Genomic DNA, 7092 nt, shown 5'->3' on the forward strand with positions numbered 1-7092 from the left:
GTGAAGTTCTTAGTAGAACAGGTCAGAGAAATACTCTAATCCTAGATCTGTGAGAAGAAGGACGTCGTTTCTTGTCAGCGAGCAGTGGCTTGTTCCAGGACGCAAACACTTGAGGAAGTCTTCTCAGTCCATGATGGGTGAGAGGTCTTGTCATTAATATCACCTGTTATGCCCAAGACAAACAAAACCCGACGCACAACTTACCGTTCTGTCGAGTTTTACCCCATTTATTTATCTGAAAAGAGCTGAACCGGTAACAAAATCCGGTACGGTTAATCCCACCAACAGAGTAATGATTCGTTATTTCATTCAAAGATCCCACCATACACTTTTGTGTAAATAACCAAAGCCGTGAAACATTCCAAGCTTTGGGACAATGCTCACCTTGTGAGCCATACAAAGCTTCGACAGAAATGCTTTAAAATGCATGAATTATCTCCATTTAATGTATGTGTTCGTACTTGAGCTGCGCTGTTGTCTATTGGTCACAGAAATGCTTGGCGTTTAGCCTGTGGGAACGTAAGTACACAGTGGACTCTGACAATATACACCAGGCTCTCTGCCATTCCTCTGTGGGGAGTTGCAGAAAGCGATTAGGGGTACAATATCTTGTGGGAGCCATTTATTTTGAGCATGGTTTGAACTAACGAATTAAATCAAGTGGCGTAAGTGATATTCTTTCTTAGTGAAGAAGTGAAATATGTATAATCTTTGTATGATGCTAGTTTCTCAAGTTTACCAAACCGAAAGTAGCCCATGATATCATTAAATAGAATTAAATGGATCCTCAAACATGTAACGTTTCTCTCCCCTATCTCCAACCCAACGCTGCTCCTGACAAACTATGTGGATGGCATTTCCACCTACAACTCCACACCATATCTGATCTCCTGACAAACTGGGTTCTTCATGAGCATCGCGACTTATCCACACAACATACACTTTACAGTGACAAACTCGTGAAACACACTAGTGGCATTTACTTAGCCTAATCCACCACTGCTTCCTGACAAACTGTGAATGGGCATCCCCTCAAATCCCCCAACCTACTGCTCCTACAATTAGAGTCTTCAGCTGTGAAATGGAGTCCACCTAGAGTATCCAAACCATTTATACACCATGTTAGCCCACCCATATGCTCAAGAAACATTTATAAAACAACCAATCTATAGCCCAGCTCACTCTGAGGTCTCACAAAGCTGGTTTAAACATGCTCTATCATCACATCATCGTCTACATCCACCCTCGCCCCACCACCAATACTGTGAATGGCATCCCTACTCCACCACTGGGGTCTCAGTTAAACATTGATAACACCATAGGTTAAGCACACCAACCTCATATGTGTACATCGACGATAACCTAACATCATATCAACCACCGCGATCCGTTGAGCAAAACCCCGATGACCACTTGCAATCCGGTACTCGCAAAATGCTATTTCTCATAGAGAACACACCTTTGGTGTAGCCACTCGCCATTATTCGTGACTCTCCCCGTCATGACGATTATAGTGAACACACCATACTGTTAGGCTCAACTCGCATCATATTCGGTCCTCCCTACTCCACCAACGGTGACATACATCTCGGAATCAAAACTCACCATGTTAGTCCCAATGGCCATCCACCCATCATCTTACTCCACCACTGCTCCTGACAAACTGTGGAGTGGCATCCTACCTTCCACACGAGCTATGCTACACTGATTATACAAATAACTAAGTCAGCGCCATGTAATGTAGCCCACCACCTACCTACTTATTCACCACTGGAGTGAACAAAGCTGTGTGTCTCTGTAAAAATCATTTGAGACATAACACAACACAACATCAATACTGCTGACCAAAACTCGCCTAGCCACAGGTCATCCGATCCACCACTGCTCCTGACAAAACTGTGTGTATGGCGGATCTCACTATGCGCTCAACATGGAATTTATAAACACCTGGAGTTCAAGACCTACCGCAAATGGGGCATCCTCGACAAATACTATCTCTATACTGCTACCCATGACCAAAGTACTTAGCTTCGCACAGCCATCATATCCGGTTACTCTCCACCATGAGCGTCACTGAACAATTATACTTTAGAGACACCATGAGTTGGCATCCGTACCTCCACCACCCACTTGCATGCGCTGCATCATGTTAAACATTGCTAATAACACACTCCCCTAGTCCTAACGTGCCCTCACGAATCAAAATCGTGGTGGCATGGCCATACATACACTCCACTCACTGAAAGCGAGCATGTAGTGACAACCCGCTCTCGCAAAATGCATCCTACTCACACTGCTCCTGACAAACTGTGGATGCACCTACTCTCGCCACTGGAGGTCTCTGAAAGCATTAGCAATAGAAGCTAAACATCATTAGTGACGTATAACACCATGTTCCATCAAAGAGTCCCAATGGAACTAGCCTTTTTGTTCTTCTCAGCGCTGTCTGTATATGTGTGTGCCTTCTATGGTGAGATATCATGATAATAATAATTTCACTCGTCAGTCTGATTTGAGCATGTGAAAAACCACCGATATGGAGTTGGAGATCAACATCAGAGTCGTGTAAATATATCGAGTTTATCTAGATCCAAGTGCGATTATACCTTTGTATCCAACGCCAGGCCACCACCTAACTAGGGTCTCAGAGATAGAAACCATCTCTTTGATGAATACACCACTTAGTAGTAGAAGCCTCTACCATTCAAATATATATAATACAAATAGGTACTCATGCGTTCATATAGACTACTCTCGTGAGTAGAAATAAACTCCATCCCATTGATAATAAGACACAACCATAAATATATCTGGGACTCTAGGCAAGTCAAAGACATTCTCTATAACACCATGGTTGAGCCCTGAATCTCCTCTATAATCTCCCACTCAAGAAAATGGTTCCTACTATGTATAAGATCATTTTAAATACTAACATTCTTAGAAAAATGTGATCTCACACAACACATCCCACATGAGGATACCGAATGGCCAAAAACACATAATTTTGTCATAAAAAGCGAGCGCGATGTAATAAGACAGCCACCTCATAATTTCATCTAAGAGGTAAGAAAGATATTTTATCAACACCAACCAGCTACGTCCACTTATAAGCCCAAATAAATGGTACTCAGATAAATACATATATTCTTTATAATATCACCATGCCTCAGGCCGCATTCCCTCATATGGTCCGTCCTTTCTTATTCTAACAAAAAAGTATATTATAAGAACAGTTTGGTATGATATACCTCTTCCATTATAGAGGTGTAGCTTTCAAAAAAGGCCCAGCAACCCATATGGTCTCAGTAACCACCATTTATAACACCATGTTAGCCCACCCATATGGTCTCAGTAATATCGATTTAATATAACGCTGCGCAAATGTTATAGCAAGGAAATACGCTGTCCCACACCAATTATGGTCTCAGAAACAAAACAATTAAATAAGAAACTTAGCACCACAAGATGAAACAATCATTCTTGTTAATGAATCATTTGTATTCGGTGTCTTTACGGCCTGTAGCCCCACCCATCATGAGACCAGGTCTCAGTGTTACATGTCAAGAAAACATTTTATAAAACACCATGTTAGGTGAACCAACTAGCCCACCATATGAGACCAACGGGGAGTATCTGCTCCCTACAACACAATTTCAAAAAGACAGCCTCGTAGTACACAACATCTATGAGAGTCTCAGATGAACATTTCAGTATAAATAACTATCTCTATTGTCATCCATGCGTTATAGTTCACCGTCAACTCTCTACTTTAACAGACTAGGCTACTTCCTTCTGCGAGTAAAACATTTGTACCGATACTACCAACAATAGTTTATACGCAACTCACAAACCCATGCTAAGTGGTCTCAGTAGTAAAACATTTATAAACCCCTCAATCGTTAGGCTTGCATTTACCTCTATATTAACCACCCACCCACGGCCCCCCGCCCCCACCATAATATTCTCAATCTTTTTGTTTGCGGGGGACATGATCTCATCGTCAATCGTTTTCCTACTAAACTGGTAGCGATCCTGATGCGCTTACAATGAATTCTTTACAGTACCGTCAAACGATTGTAATTCACGGAATATACGTGCTTCATGACCTCTTCCTTAGTAACGGCAGTGAGCTTTAGGAGCGTGGATCTGAGCTGATCTTCAGTCCCCGACATCTAGAGAATGGAGTGTCTTACATTAGAACCTGAATAGAGCGATTGCATTCCAAGATGTGAGCCCGTGTCTACATGAAAGTGCGTTAATGGAATACGGCTAACCTCGAAGAGACTTTTTAGGAAATGGGCACGGTGCTCTGCAAATCCTCATATACTCGTGTACAGCTCACTACCGCATCTGAGAGCATCTGGACGGCTTTGTTCACTATGCATCGAGCTAGTTGATGGCACTTTTCTCTGGTTACCTGTATGCAAGTATGCTGTATCTTTGTTAACAGCACGCGCCCATTAGCAGTCGATCGCAGATCCTGGACTCTGACAGAAGCACAGGCTTAAACAAGAGAGAAACAAAAACATCATCCCGTACGTAGCTGTAGTGACGAAGATGGCGGCTAACAGCCACCAGCTAAAAGGAAGTACTAAATACCGCCGACCATAGTGTGATTGCCTGAAGGTTTCGTCTTGCAATTTTTTGGCCCTTGGCCATTTCCAGGACCTCTATTGTTATCAATAGCTGGTGCTGATGTTCCATAATGATTAAATGTACTCTAATAAAAATGAGCGGGACTCCGTGCGTAATTCTTAGTCTGGGACTCTCCAAGTGGCCATCTTCACATTCCTAGTTAGTACTCCCTTCTCTTGTCTTTCCGTACAAGGTCTTTAGCCGCTCTCAAAAAAAAAATCACACTTTCTTTTTTCTAATGTACAAAAACACACAACATTTCAATTTTCAAGTCTACAACAATGCTAAACCACATCAAGAGGCCACTTTTGAGGTTGTGAAACACTTCCAGGGGTTGCTGAACAGCTTCTATCTCCAGTAACAGAAAATAAATACTCGTGTTATAATAGTAAAACTAACACAGCACAAAGATGCATCTGTCTGAGTGTTCATTAGATCCGCTGTTGTGCTGTGTCGAGAACATATCTGAGCACTAGTTTTGCAACTGTCTCTATGCAGACTCACAGGGACTCATTACACACTGACACTCCAACACACACACATGCATATCTGACTACACACAACACACAATCATCATTTACGCTTGCTGCTTACTCTGTTAATCAATATTCTGATGCCTAGTCACCCTTACCTCGTTGTTATGCTGATACCTTTATACGCTTCATCCTAACAAGAACACCATCTCACCAGTATCCTCACTTGAGATGCAATATGAGTCCATATATCGCTCGATTCGTCGATATAATTGACTTAGACCCGTCTCAGAGCTAGGCTATCTATATCTTTATTCCTATTACTATTACAGTTATTTGTTAAAACATTTGATTCATTATATTCTGTGTTCCCCACTACAATGAGCCTTTTCACTCTATTGCTTAAGCAAAGATACAATAATATGGTTAAATACGAAACCACGAGATAGCACACATTACTTTTTACTTGATGCTAATCTGGTGTTGATAGAGACGGTGTGGATAGAGAAAGCATAATCTATCCCTATTTTTAGAAATTCAGTGAGGAACCAGTGACATTAAACATTTGACATGATAGATAGTGGCAACCTGTATGGTGTAAGCTAAACGACCCATATTCTACTTGCCATACGGACGTATTCCTGTCAGTTGATTTTCAATACACAAAGTCAGTAGACAGATAACCTGCCTTTACCACAAGCTCAGCACCGTGCTGAACGAGAGCCTGACAGAAAGGAGTCCGACACAGCATCAAATAATGTTAAGGAAAAGCCTCAGCCACCCATTCACTCTGTCAAATAATGTTAAGGAAAAGCCTCAGCCACCCATTCACTCTGTCAAATAATGTTAAGGAAAAGCCTCAGCCACCATTCACTCTGTCAAATAATGTTAAGAAAAGCCTCAGCCACCATTCACTCTGTCAAATAATGTTAAGGAAAAGCCTCGCCACCCATTCACTCTGTTAAATATGTTTAAGGAAAAGCCTCAGCCAGCCATTCACTCTGTCAAATAATGTTAAGGAAAAAGCCTCAGCCACCCATTCACTCTGTCAAATAATGTTAAGGAAAAGCCTCAGACCCACCCATTCACTCTGTCAAATCATTGTTTTCAAAGAGAGATAGCTAACAGGAAGCGAGCTGCAATAAATCATTAAATGATCATTTGAAAACGAAGTCCACCCACTGATCCTTCTTTATGAAATGGGCAATGGCAGGGTCATAGAGTTTGTCCATTGATTTTAAATCCAAGAGAAGTACTTTCTCGATTGAGATCAAAGCCAAGGCTGACAGTCGGGCCTGTCCGGTTGTGTTCCTGCAGTAGGTCTCGATCCGTTTCAGGGCGGACAATGTCCTTTCATCAGAGCCAGTGGACATGGGGATGGTCAAGACCAGACAGGTTAGCAGATACAGGTGGTACGTACTCTCATTCAGCCTCTTCTGTGGGAGAAAGTGTAGGTCGGCGGGGCTCCTGCCCTGGAAGTCAGGCATGGAGTACATCACTGTTCAGTTTTGAGCCGCGGCAGGTCCAAGTGGGGCCCATAGCTTTCCTTGAGACTTGAGAACTCAGTGTTGGGGAAGGTTTCCCTATATCTGGGGAACTGCTGTGGGTCCAGAAGGGCAAGGAACATAAGCCTTTCGTGGTCCTCGAACCTGTTCCTTAGCTGAGTGAGAAGGTTGTGGATGATTCCACTATGTAGCCGTTAGTACTGGGCGCGAATGTCTCCATGCGTCTGTGCTCTCTGCCCGCTCGGATCTCCGCTCTCACACACAGTGTCCTCGTAGATAGAATTAAATGTCCCCTTCTGCCTCACGGTGGTGCTGCAGAAGTCGCTGATCCTGGACAAGCAGAACTGCATGTCAAACTCCCTGTTCTGCAAAATCCCAAACACSACGTCGGAGTACGCAAAGATGGAGTTGAACGTGGATAGCAGGAAGCAAAACTCGAAGCTTGTCAGGTGAGTAATGTACACATCTGCACTGTGAAC

General features: G+C 42.9%; 1 pseudogene; it reads right to left on the bottom strand.

The window, feature by feature from the left end:
• Positions 1–6604, bottom strand: part of LOC112074082 (transmembrane protein 41A-B-like) — a 28163-nt pseudogene extending 21559 nt beyond the window's left edge.
• Between the last annotated feature and the right edge of the window lie 488 nt (positions 6605–7092).

The sequence above is a fragment of the Salvelinus sp. IW2-2015 genome, unplaced genomic scaffold (assembly GCF_002910315.2).
Source record: "Salvelinus sp. IW2-2015 unplaced genomic scaffold, ASM291031v2 Un_scaffold2486, whole genome shotgun sequence".
NCBI lineage: Eukaryota > Metazoa > Chordata > Actinopteri > Salmoniformes > Salmonidae > Salvelinus > Salvelinus sp. IW2-2015.